The sequence below is a fragment of the Callorhinchus milii genome, unplaced genomic scaffold (genome assembly GCF_018977255.1).
Source record: "Callorhinchus milii isolate IMCB2004 unplaced genomic scaffold, IMCB_Cmil_1.0 Scaffold1, whole genome shotgun sequence".
NCBI classification, from domain to species: Eukaryota; Metazoa; Chordata; class Chondrichthyes; order Chimaeriformes; family Callorhinchidae; genus Callorhinchus; species Callorhinchus milii.
In genome coordinates, this window is record NW_024704742.1 from 36,275,689 (window position 1) to 36,289,689 (window position 14,001).

Here is a 14,001-nt window from a genome sequence, read left to right on the forward strand (position 1 = left end):
CCACACATAACTCTGCAGTCTAGGTAAGGCTCCTGCATATTTGATGATCAAAATTTTGCTTCTGCCCTTTTTTAAGACATGATGATGAATCAGGGCACAGGAAACTCCGGCAGTGTGAATATGGGCATCTTGTATGGCTGCTGGTAAATACACACATGACGTAAACAGCACTTTCTCCAGGGAATCTTCTGTACTTGATCCAAAGTCATGAGACTTCAACTTTGATGAGATCTCAGTCTGCAAAATCTTGCAACTAATGTGTAGGTAATAATATTAGTACTCAGAAAAACAGAAATGTTTCACATCTCAAAAGGGTAAAGTGACTGTATTTGTAGGCAGTCAATTTGTGCAGAGCAATGTCACAGAAACTCCCTTCTCTTTTCAAATATTGGATTTTTAACGTCCACCTGAACCTCGATTTAATGTCTCATTTGTAGGATGGCACCTCTGACAAAGCAGAGTTCCCCCTGCACTGAACTGAAATGTCAGCCCATACTACAAGTTCAAAGTCACAATGTGGGGCTTGATTCCACAAACCCTATACCAAGAAGCAATGGTGCTATATTCTTAGTCAGGCTGATTGATACTTCTGTATGAAGTACATGGGATTCCCTCGCAAAATCATTATTTGTGTTGCCAGTTCTTTTACCATCAGTCACACCACTTTTGATGATACTGTTGTAATGAACTTTTGATCTATCTTCTTTCCCCCACACCTCTACAGAATTGCTGACAATTTGAATCCAGTGAATTAATAAAAGCAGTGGAAGAAATAGCAGGAACACTTCCTTTTCTCCATGGGAGGTGTCTTCAACAGTGTTCCGCCTGCTAGCGGAGCCATCTCTCTCGTTCTGTTGCTGTAGCAACAACCCAAGGGCAGAATATTATTTCTATTCCATCATGCCAAAAATGGGTTTGCTCTGCATTAAAGATAGCAAAAGCAATTTGTTGAACAGGAAATTTACTATCCTATTCTCCAGGGCAGGTTATTGGCCGTGTATGGATAACTCAACAATAAATTCAGTTCCAAGTTTTTTTTAAAATGCTGGCATGTTTGATACAGTTTCTTTTCCACTTTCATAAGACACTTAATATTTGCACCACTTTCCATCGCTAGATCTCCCGACAGTATCACCAATCAACATAGGTCAATAACTATTTCTTATGCCTATTAGAATCCTTCCCTCCTATGATCAAAATAATGGTAAAATTAAACATCATAATAATCCTCGTATTTGATCCTTGTATTTATCTATATCTTTATTATTAGTTATAGCGCCTGTTGAGGATTATTATTATTTTAGTGCCTGTTGAGGATTATTATTATTTTTCGCGCATGTTGAGACTTCTGTTTGTGTGTGGTGTGTGTGTGTAGTAAGGAAACTTGCCTAAGGTTTCGCCTTGCCCGGGAAATATGCAGCCACCCCATAGATAGTATGCAAAATGCAGTCAATCCACATTATACTAAACAAAATAAAACACTCCTGGCACTGAATGCCTTATCAGGTTGGCTCAGTTTGTGACACTCTTGCCTTTGAGTCAGTTGGCTGTGGGTTCAAGCCCCACATTGGGACTTTTGGTTCATAGACTGGCTATTTGTGTGACATTGCTGCGTGAAAACTAGCTACCGTGTTCGCCCACAAGATACACAGTCACTCCACTTTACAGTATATCCTGCGAAGCACTTGGTGATGTCCTTCCAATGTGAAAGGCACTGCAGTGGAATCCGCTTTAACTCCGGGCACACGGTAAATCAAATCAAATGCCTGGTCCCGATTCATTTGTATTCTTACCTGATTAAAATATACCGGTTGAGGAAGCGCCGCCATTCCCTTGCTGGGCGGGAAGGTATTTTGCAGCCAAATAAAGGTAAATATATTTTACTGAATTCTGTGAGAGTGCAGTATTTTAACTCCTAAATTAAAACTCCTAAGTTAAAATACTTGGTGTCTTGTTCGGTTAGTTAACACTGCTTCAAGTGAAACACATTATTAAATATTATTATCTGGTGATGCTCCTCTGCTGGGCGGGAATGGCATTTCAGCTAACCTCGGACACCTCTTAAGCCGGACAAAATGGCCATCCGCGATGTGTCCAGCTTAACAGGCTTCCAATGTATATCAAAAGATTATTACAATAATAATGAGACATTTCAGACACTTTGATGACATAATAAGGCACTATATCAAATACAAGGATTATTATTTATTGTTGCATTTCAAGAATGAAAAATGAACAGTTTAGAAAGAGGAGGTTTGATATTTCAGATTCAAGTGCACTGAAGCTAGTTGTCCTGCACTTACTGTAAAGTGAGTTGTTTCTTCTCCAATTCCTTTTTCTGTAAAACATCAATGAGAAAAATAATTATAGCTGGATCATCTCAACTGTTATTGGTAGAAGTCGGACCTTATAAATAATAATAATAATTACATTTGATACAGACATTTCACGTCCAGAAGAAGTCTCAAAGCTGTTATGGGATCCAACAATGTCCTTCAAACAAACAGTCATGAAGTGAAACACCAATCTTATTTGGGGATATTTTGTCTAGGGTACTGGGAAAATTCCCTTCCCTTTTCAAATAGTCCATGGGATCTTTACCGTCCATCTAAATAGGCAGATGGGACTTGGTTTAATGTCTCATCTGACGGACGGCACCTCCAACAATGCAGCACATCCCTAAGCTCTGTATTCAAGCATCAGCCTACAATGTCAGCTCAAAATCCAAATATGGGGCTTCAAAACACAATCTTCTGACTCACAGATGAGAGTGCTATCAACTAAGCCGGGCTGACTTTCGGAGTCACTTCACGTTACAGTACATCCCGTGAAGCATTTTGCAACGCTTCTTGTATTCTTGTGGAGTCCTGTAGCTCAGTGGTTAGAGCACTCGCCTCACAAGCGAGAGACCTGGGTTCCATTCATGGTAGGACGAAACCTTAGGCATGCCTCCACATGCCTGACAATAATCCCTCAAGAAAAAAAAACAATAATAATTTGGTCACTTCAATCCACGACTGTTTGTGGGACACTGCTGTGCACAATTGGCTGCCGCGTTTCACCCACAAATATACAGTCAATTCACTTTACAGTATATTCTGTGAAGCGCTTTGAGACATCTAGAAGACGTGAAAAGCGCTATATCAAATGCAAGGATCATTATTACTATTATTAAGTCCAAACCAATCTAATGTAGTATTACTATTAATATTACTGCCACTGAATACTGTAATACCAAGCACATTGTTTGCATGAATATTAATTTTAAAACCCACTCAATTTAATGAACTATAAAAAAGAAAGACGTTGTAATTATTTGTATTTTTCAAATTATTAGAGTTGTTTGCATTCAACACAATTGAAGTGAAAAGCCTAGATTAATATTTGTATGGTACAGATGAACATTTTAGTGGCAATGGAGAAATAATGTTGGGTTTCAGGGGACTGACAATAATGAACGTGTTCACTGATGCATGCATTCAGTGTACTTAGCCCAGTTTCTGATACATCAGTGTTACATTGCATTCAGTTACTGCCAAAATTCAAAGTTAATCAAGGTTATTCAAAGGATTATCCTTGTTAAAGCCGTACAACAAAAAATACTATTGTGGTGGTGAAGAGGTTCCTAATTCATCAATCATGAATTCTATTCAACTGCATTACGTTTTCAGTTAGCATATAAGCTTCAATACATATTATAGCAAATTAATGTTTAAGTTACAGTTTTAACCCACCTTTGCACCATATCCCTTCATACTCTGACCTAACAAACATCTGTTTATCTAGCAGTAAGTAGGAACCCAGTTGTGAGTCGATTGGCGGATCGACTTAACAATTGGACCTTCCCAACTCTTCCCGCCACAAGATTCAGATCATCCAGAACTCTGCAGCTTGTGTCCTCTCCCAAACCCGACTCCATGATCTCCCCCCCAACCCCACACCCGCTTAGGTCCCTTGGAACGTCATCCTGATGTGAAAGGCGCTATGCAAATGTAATTTTGTATTGTAATACGTTTGTTATATCTACATTATTGTGCCTATCCTTTGCTGATTGTCTAAAGGGCAGGATATTTTTATGGTTCCATGTTCTCAATTTGGATGAATTACACGATTTAGAAAAACTTTCCCCAAAACAGATCCCGCAGTTAGCCAGACACAGCCCAGCTCTGCCTGGACTCCAGATGCCTGCTGGAAGCTAACTTTGATTCGAATGATGAAGATCCTGGCAGCAACTTGACTTCCATGAAGTTTGAAATGAGATTAGAGTCCAAGTTGAGTTTCTGTAGTCATGCTGATACCCATCTGGTTATCTGCAGGATTTGATTTTTACAAATCTTGGAAATGACTGCAATCTGCACAGAAACATTATTCATATGGTTATCAATGTACAGGTTTAATCAGGCTTACCTGCAGGAAAGAAGATACTTTGACAGCACCAGTCAGGTTTCCAATTTCTTCCTCCAATGCAACCAATCTTTGCAGTTCTGCGTGCAGCAGTTTACTGGTTACCTTTTAATAAAAAGAGACACATTGGTTATCTGACATTTGACTGATGCTTTATACCATGTTCAGTACTTTGAAGCATACTTTTCTGTTGAAGCCTCAGGAGTCTTTTTCTTTCAGATGCTGATCACCCGACTGTGCATTTGCAATCTTTCCTATGTTTATAACATCTTAATTGTAATTCTCCATCTTCTGTAATCCATTTACAGTGAATTCAGTGCTCCGAGATATAATAATAATTCTTGCATTTGATATAGTGCCTTATCACATTGTTGAGAGGTTTCAAAGCACTTTACAGAATATACTGTAAAGTGAATTAACTGTATATTTTGTGGGCAAAACGCAACAGTCAATTGCGCACAGTAGTGTCCCACAAACAGTAGTGAATTGAGTGATCAAATTATTACTTTTTTTAATAAAGGGATTATTACCCCCAGAAAGCAATCTGCCAATCGACTAACAACCGCCTTCCTACTTACCACTGGGTAAACAGCGACATGCTGTGGGATCTTTAACACAAGGATGGATATCTTTTCTTTGTTCTATAGGGTCCGATACACTGATTGTCTAGTGCCTTGGGGTGTCCTCCCAACGGGAAAGGAGCTATACAAATATAATTTGGTTTTGGTTCTAAACTCTACCAGTTGACCTACCAAAGGAGCTGTGTATAGCATCTTTCAAGTTAAATGAATGTCTCACAAATAGTTTTTGATTGTAATATCCAGAGTTTTCTTAGTATGTTTTAATTCCATTCTTATTTTATGAACTATTGACTACTTAAAAAAAAAGCAACTTTCACGTGAAATGAGCATCAATTAAAGATTCTACACACTTGATGTTCAGATAATCTCAAAAGCAAGTTAAAGAACTGCAAGCATGAGCAGACATAATAAAAAATATTTATATCAGCCGGTTCTCCTCCAAGGTCAGGATGCAGGTTACATTTTAAGAGATGGGAAGCTAGGGTGCTAGCTGTGCAATAATCACATTTTCAGTTTTAAATATGATCAATTCCCTGAATTTTTTTTAAAAAAGGACCATTCTGATCAAAGCCTCAGATGAACATAAAGATAGAGGTTTGGTTTCCAGAAATTTAAGGAACATTTCTGCATTAGTATTCTAAAATTATTAAAAAAAACAATATTTTATATTAGTGAACACTGTAACCATTACACCCACATTAAAGGGAAAAAAATACAAAGCGGTAAATAATCTACTACTCAGTTTGCACAACATACAGACTTTCACTCTTGGATTGGATTCAAAACATTATAGGAACGTAAAACAGCTTGGAGTGAGAAGTTTAATACAAACTATCAGTAATATGAGAGATGCTCATCTGAGATCAGTGGTTGAGCCCATCAAATCTCTTTCCACAAATCCCATGCAATTTGTCTCTTCACAAACTATCCTAAGGGGCCTGAGTCACAGGTGAATCAACTGAGAAAATAAAAGTGCTATAAAATTTCCTCCTGACCTCAGGGGAATGTGAAGTCCTCAGAAAGCAATCAAACATTACAAGCTACACAGTTCAAACCTGACCTATTGCAATGGGCTGATGACACATTCCCATTAGCACAGGAAACTTCAAGTTCTCATAATCTCCACGGTTAACTTTATAACATTGCAGCTCATTCTTAATTTAAAACCCAACATCAGAATTTTGAGTTCACACTCTAGTGCTGGGGATGCGCTGTATTTTCAGTGGTGCTGTCCTTTGAATAAGACATTAAACCAAGGTGCTGTCTGCCTGTTCAGGTGGATATTAAAGATTCCATTGAAGTGTTCAAAAACAGAAGAGTATTTCTCCCAGTATCCTGGCCGAGAATCCTCCAGATAAAATTTATCATTCACTGTTTGTGGGGCATTGCTCTGCATATTGGCCTACAAATACAGAGTCACTACACTTCACAGAAACTTTGTGAACCATTTTGAGGCAGTCTTGATGTTATAGGTGCTAATCTGCTCCACGTATCAGCTACTGTGAGAAGGAAAATTATCTACTTGTCTCACATGAGCCCCATTTATTAAAATTTGTCTTTTAGTTCTGTGCTCATAACAACAACTTGCATTTATATAGCCCCTCGCGTCCCAGAGCACTTGAAAGTTGTAGAGCATGACACCAAGCCGGGAGGAGGTGACCGTAGGCATGATCGAAGAGGAAGGTCTTCAGGCCCGACCTGAAAATGGGGAAGCAGCGGGCAAGGCAGAGGGATAGAGGGTTCCAGAGTTTCTGGGTATAGTGGCTGAAAGCATGGCTCCCGATGGTGGAATGAAGGGCACCGTGGACAAGCAAGAGGCCGGAGCCAGTCGAGCGGCAGCAGCGGCTAGTGGATTGGGAGCAAACAGGTCGGAGAGTTAGGGAGGTGCCAGAGCATGAAAGGGTTTGAAAATGTGTGACGATCTTAAAATCAATCCATTTGGTGATAGGGAACCAGTGGAGCCGAGTTAGAATTGGTGTGATAGTATGCATCAAATAGCCTGCTTACATTCTTATATCTTACATCCAGGACATCCATGCCTACTAGCATTTAAAAAAGCCAGACAGGTCTCCTCTTAATCATGTTTTTTTTCCAATGAAGACAAGTTCAGAGAGTAAAAGTCTCTCTTCATAACTCAGATCCCCCAATAGAATCAATATCATTTGGGTGGATGTGTGCCAAAAACTGCACACAATATTCCAAACATAGCCTAAACAATGACCTATGAAAGAGTCTTCATCATACTTTTGTCTATGGCAGCTACTGTTTGATTAACACAGACACTAGCCTCTTTTTAGGAGAGTTTGTCCACAACACATTATCTTCACTGGATATTCTGTAAAGTGGTGGGTACTTTGTGGGTGAACACGATAGCTAATTTAAATTGGGGGATTGTTGACCCAGACATCAAGAGAAACTCCCTTCTTTTTTTGAATAGTGCCAGTGGATCTTTAACGTCACCTGAACATAATAATACTTAAATTTGATATAGTGCCTTATCATGTCTTCCAGATGTCACAAAGTGCTTCACAGAATATACTGTGTGAAGTGAATTGACTGTATATTTTGTGGGCGAAATGCAGCAGCCAATTGCGCGCAGCAGTGTCCCACAAGCAGTCGTGGATCGAGTGACCAATTTATCATTATTATTTTTTTGAAGGAATTATTACCTCTAGAAAAGCGTTCCTACTTACTGCTAGGTAAACAGACGCGTGGAGTAAAGAGACCTGCCCAACATTTTGCCCTGCCAATTGGATTGTCCAATCTATTGGATTGAAAAAGTAAACTGAGAACAATACATTAGGATTCATCAAGGTAGTAGAACCACAGTTTTAGTTGTAAAAGGCAAATTCAAGAGAGCACCTGGATGTTCACCGAGAGGGTAATTAACAACTGGAACAAGTTACCAGGAATGCTGATTAAGGCCAGGACATTGCAGCCATTTAAAAAAATGTTTGATATTGTGTTGGGAAGAGAGTGGGTATGTATTCCAGAAAAATGAGATAAAATGGACCCAAAAGCCTTCTTCATCCAAATCAAGTGTGTGATTTTATGCAGACCATGTTGATTTCTAAACCGAGTTGAATATTTCCTTTGGATCACAATAATAAGCATTCTACAGTGACATCTGCTGGCAAAGATGTGGAGTTGCAATTCCCAAACAGTATGAACATGTTCCTTGGCATATTGCAGAATATTTCACGCTCTATCAACAATGCAATGAACATATTTATTTCCTGCTTAATACATACAAAGCATTTCCTACAAGCATTGGTTGATATCACAATCGTTGATTTGTTTACCACAGTTGTCAATTCTCTTCAGTGACTACTTCCTCCAAAAAGGATAACCCAGTGTCGGCAAATGCATGAGTGGACAAATAAAGATCATTTAGATATCCCGCTCACCACACTAGTTATTTTGAGCATGACACACAGTCTTAAACCTTCCTCAACCAGCAACTGCCCACAATAGATTTGAGGATCTTCTCTGGATCAACCAAAAACAAATACTCAAGATGCTTACGAGATAGAGTCCAAACTTTAGCACTAGATAATAAGATGAGAAAGAACTGTGCTTACCATCCCTTACATATATTATATATATATATATATACACACACACATATACATACCACACTCCATCAAATTCTGCCAGGAAAGTAGAGCCTTTAAATAAAAGTCTTATTAACAATAACAACAACCAACAAATTACATTTTTCTTATTTCCCCAGTGAAGTAGCAAAAGTAAACGTTTCATACTGATATGAAAAATGTAACTACTGTCACGCAGAAATTCAACATCTTCAGATACAACCACTCCACCTAGAATTCAAAACGCATAACAGCACTCATTAACGGGCATCTCATTATAAAAGAGCAGTGTTTTCACATCAATAGTCAATCACACCAGAGTCCTGACTACGTTAAAAGATGTTCGCACTCTCTCCCTTAACCCACTCAATTCTAAAAACAATTCAAAGTTCTGCTTAACGGCTTGATCTCACGATTCATACAGATAGCCCTTTGGTCATTGTGCCTCCAAGTTACTTCACAGTCTCCAGGGATGAGTCACTTTAGCTGGTAAAAGGAGTTTGTAGTTTAGTTATGTGAAGCTCATCAGTTTAGTTCCAGTTCAATGAAAAGCAAGGCAACTTAAGTGCTGAGTTACCACCTGTTATGGAATTTATTCTTCTGGATCCTTAAGAATTACTATGAGAACTCTGGCAAAGGAAAGAAATGTCCCCAAGCAAGTCTCTACAAGCACTTCAATATGACTCACAGAAATTCTAGTTTGATAAAACTGATCAAAATCAGTTTGCTCCACCAGGCCTCTCAGGTGACAGCTAATCGTGTCGCAAAATAACACATTTCTCTAAACTAAATAGCCTTTAGCAGCTCAGGGCAACAGAGGGAACAAATGGTTGCCCTTAATCGTTTTATATAATTGGTCTATTACACAGCCACTGAATCAAACAGGTGCAGTGAACCACTGTGAAGGAAGGTTCAGAATATAAACACTGAGTGAATGACCTTGTAAAAATGCATGAGTAAATTATACTTTAATGAAAAAAAAGGCTAGGTTAGAACATTTTGATGGATTGAACCTTTGCCAAAAGTGCATCCATCCTACATGAATGTCTTCACCTTCGCCAAACACAAAATACTGCAGATGCTGGAAATCTGAAACAAAAACAGAAGTTTCTGGGAACACTCAGCAGGTCAGGCAGCATCTATGGAGAAAGGAAAGAACAACTTTCTGACGAAGGGTCGTGGACCCGAAACGTTGACTCACTTTCCTTTCACCACAGATGCTGCCTGACCTGCTGAGTGTTCCCAGAGACTTCTGTTTTTGCCTTGATCTTTGTTCCCACTTTAGTGATGATAATGGAGGTAGCTTGCACCGATGGTGGAGCGGAGGATTTGGGGGACATGGAGGAGGCCGGACCCAGTAGAGCGGAGGCAGCGGGTACTGCTGTGGGGAGAGAGGAGGTTAGAGAGATAGGGGGGTGCCAAGGAATGGAGGGATTTAAACACTAGAGTGAGGATCTTGAAGTCGATCCGCTCTGTGACAGGGAGCCAGTGGAGTTTGGTAAGGACTGGAGTAATCGGGGTAGGAAGTTTGGGGCAGATGAGAAAGCGGGCAGCGGAGTTTTGAATGAGCTGAATTTTGTGAATAGTGGAGGAGGAGAGACCAGCGAGGAGGGCGTTATAGTCCAACCGAGAGATGACAAAGGCATGGACGAGGGTTTCTGCAGCTTTTGAGATGAGGTATTGTTGGAGACGGGCAATGCGGCGGAGGTGGAAGAAAGTGGTGCTGATCAGGGACCGGATTTGGGGGAGGAAGGATAACAGGGGATCGAACCTGACTCCTAAGTTGCGCATGGGTTCGGAGAATTTTAAGGACAGGTCAGGTAGGTTGAGGAGGTCGGAACCATGCAACAGGAGACATCGACTGGAGCCAAAGAGTTTGACTTCCATCTTGTTGGCGTTCTCATTCCAAGTAAGCAGCTTAATTCATTGAAATTGAAAAAGATCTACAAATATTTGTGTGCCGCACAGCAACATTTCAAACATTCACTCCCCCACCAGTCAAATTTTTTCGAAAAAAATGAGGGCACCACAGATATGCCATTGCAAATTACATGGTAGCATTACTGGTGAAAATCCTTACTCTCTGTTTCACTTGGTTGCCTGAGTGTTGACCTACCAGCTCTTTACCATGGATGTCAATGTATTAGATACAGGATGGCCTCTGATCAAGTCTCAGAGCATTGTTGAAAGAATTTTAGGAGCTGATGGGCAAGATTATATCACAGATTTCAAATCACCCAATGACTCAGTGTGAAACATGGGATGCTTCCACCAGAATATTTAGAGTTAAAATGATGAATTTTATAGTATTTCTCAATGATGAAATCTAGAAGTACATGAAAACACTCAGAAATGCTGCTCCAACACCATCCTCTTTTCAAAGCTAAGTTTCCTGAATTTGGTGTGATTTATTTGGGGCTGAAACCCACATTCTTCTGACTCAGAGCAGAGAATACTACCAACTGAGCTGGGCTGACATCTGATCAAACAGGGAGGGACTCATCTTCAGGCACTGCCACATGGCTGCCAAGAGCCAGTTGAAAACAGTTGGCGGTTGCACTGAATGCTTGGCCCAGCAGGTTCAGAGCAAAGGGAAGAAGAAAGAGGAAGATATTTTCTCTCCTTAAAAAATAGTGTGCTTAGGGCAACAGAACATACCTCCATCTGCAGACCAAACAGATTGCTGTCAATCCTTTCTGTGGTGTTTGCTGACATTCCTGGAACTGTATGTAGTATTCACTCTGTGGACATGAGAGCGGAAATGTTTTGAAGTTTACATTTAATATGAAATTATAAAACAGATTACAGTATAAAGCTTCATTTCCAACACCCCAAATATGTAATTGTCTGCAATAAGTGGAAATCTTTCACAGCCAATTAGCTTTTCTAACTGGATGACATCAAAGCTAACCCTCTCAATCTGTTCCCGTTCATGAAGACTTTTTGACTGAAAGTTGAGTACGTCAACCTGTTGTTCGTAGCATTAGGTGATGTCAGAGGAATTGGTAGGTAGAAGTAGAGAAGAGATGGGAGGTAGAACATCAGCAAAAGGGATTGAGAAATTGCGAGGAAAATAGAGACTTGCAGAATAAACATTTTGAAATAGATGGAGAATTGCACAGAATTTAGACCCTTAAAAATCTTAAGGGTCTAAAAAGTACTCCTGTTCAAGCAAGACTCAGCTGCTGTGTAAAACTGAGGATGGAATAAAAGCATTTCAATTCAGGGTTTGAGTTCAGCAAAACTATTTTCTAATGTTTTAGAAAAATGTACACACAGTACATAACAACAAGTTTTCTCGAGATAAAGGATGTTATCCAGCTAACTGGAGGTAGGGCGGTTAATTGGCTGTGAGTGTGAAATATCGGGTCGACAAAAGGAGTAATGCAGACGTGTTAATTAACACCAACTTCATTTTTCTGTATATAATTTCAATACATACTCCAAACATTCCTCTGTATAAGAGGTAGGTTAATTTTAAAAGATGTTGTGCAATTAAAACGCAACTTTCAAGTTTCAAAAATTCTTAAGAGTGAAGAACCCAAATTTCAGTCAAAAATCTTCATCATAAAATAACAGCACTCCTTGCATTTCATACAGTATCTTATCACATCAAAACATCTCAAAGCACTTCACAGTAATTACTGTTAGGCGTTGTAGATAAACATGGCAGCCAATTTGCACACAGCAACGTCCCACAAACAAACCAGGAGATGAATGATCAAGTTAACTGGAGAATTGTTGGCAATGAGAAACTCCCTTCTCTTTTCAAATAGTGTCATGGCTTCTTTAACATCCACCTGAACAAGCAGATGGAGCCTTGGTTCAACATCTCATCCGAAAATCAGCACATTCAATAATGAGCACTCACCCAGCACAGCACTGGAGAGTGTTAGCCCTAGACCTTGAGCTCAAAGCCCTCAACATCAGACTTGAACACGCAATGTTCTGTCCCAGAGGCCAGGGTGCTAACAACTGTACACTTCATTAACAATTCATTGATAGGTACATACAGTTCATTAGGGTTACAATAATGCTTTACTGCTGTGCATAGTGTGAGATTCATCTTGGATTTTTTATAATTGTTGCTGAATGGAGATGGTTGCTTGAACGTATTTGACTATACGTGTTTGTAATGTATATAATTATTTTTCAAGTTTCAAAATAGTTCTTTTCCTCCTGACATAATTCAGTGACTGTCATATAAACAGAAGGACAATAACCCAACAACCATTTTTTATATCCCTTCAATCAATAAACTAGAAAATAAACATGCAATAAATGTTTAAATAACATATTTTTGAAAACAGTTATGGATTATAATCCTTGCCTTTGATACAAACCAGGAGATGAATGATCAAGTTAACTGGAGAATTGTTGGCACGCCTTATCACGTTTTCGAGACATCTCAAAACACTTCAGAGAATATACTGTAAAGCGAATCAACTGTATATTTTGTGGGCGAAATGCAGCAGCCAATGGCGCACAGCAGTGTCCCACAAACAATCGTGGATTGAATAACCAAATTATTATTATTTTATTTTTAAAATTTATTTTGAAGGGATTATTACCCATGGAAAAGCGATCCACAAATCGACTAACATCCGGGCTTCTACTTACTGTTAGGTAAGCAGAGGCATGTGGAGTAAGGAAATTTGCCCAACGTTTCACCATGCTAGGAATCGAACCTAGGTCCTCTCATTTGTGAGGCGAGCGTTCTAACCACTGAGTTTCAGGACTCCACGTGTAAATAATATTTGAGAACAAAACGTTGTGGGTGGGAAATTCCACTTTTGTCAACATTTCCTATATTCATGTAGCATTTCAGACTGTCCAGAAAATAGTAAATTGTTGAAATCAGTCTGAACTCTGAATTTGTTTTTTTGTATAAAGAAATTACAGAACACCAGCTTCAAAGTTAAGGCTGTATTTAAGAATTTACCAAATTCTGGATTCTCTGAAATGCTACATAAATGGAGTAAATCCAGACAGAGGTGAAATTTCTCCTCCATACTTTGCAATATAGCAAACAGCTTGGCAAAGTTTACCCGACTAATGCAGTGTGATTTCTAAAAGTTTAGTTTCTGTGAACAACCCTCCATAGCTGGTCTTACCTGTAGTTGATGGTGGAGAAAGGATCCGCAGTAAGAAGCCACACTTTGGGGACAAAAAAAAGGCCCTGTTGCCTGAATTTCCCACCAGTCGAAACAAATACTGTATTGATGTTACTTTGGCTCTGTAAAATAATTTGTAAGCTTACAATGAGAAATGTGCAGACTCTGTTAAGAAGCTGGTAATGAGGCAGTGCATTCCTCGCCCTGAGTGCTGGAGCAGCTCTTTTAGACAAACTGATGACCTAATCAAACCACAACAGTGAACAATTATTTCTTGTTTTATAATCATTCTGGCTTTATGCTAAGTTT

At 39.3% G+C, this 14,001-nt stretch overlaps 1 long non-coding RNA gene across 1 annotated transcript; it reads right to left on the reverse strand.

Annotated features, from left to right (window-relative positions):
* Nucleotides 1-4,452: 4,452 nt before the first annotated feature.
* Nucleotides 4,453-13,746, reverse strand: LOC121849407. The gene is made up of 3 exons (XR_006085211.1): nucleotides 13,693-13,746; nucleotides 11,237-11,319; nucleotides 4,453-4,509 (listed from the first exon to the last, which is right to left on the reverse strand). It is a non-coding gene; the product is annotated as an uncharacterized LOC121849407 (long non-coding RNA).
* Nucleotides 13,747-14,001: the final 255 nt, after the last annotated feature.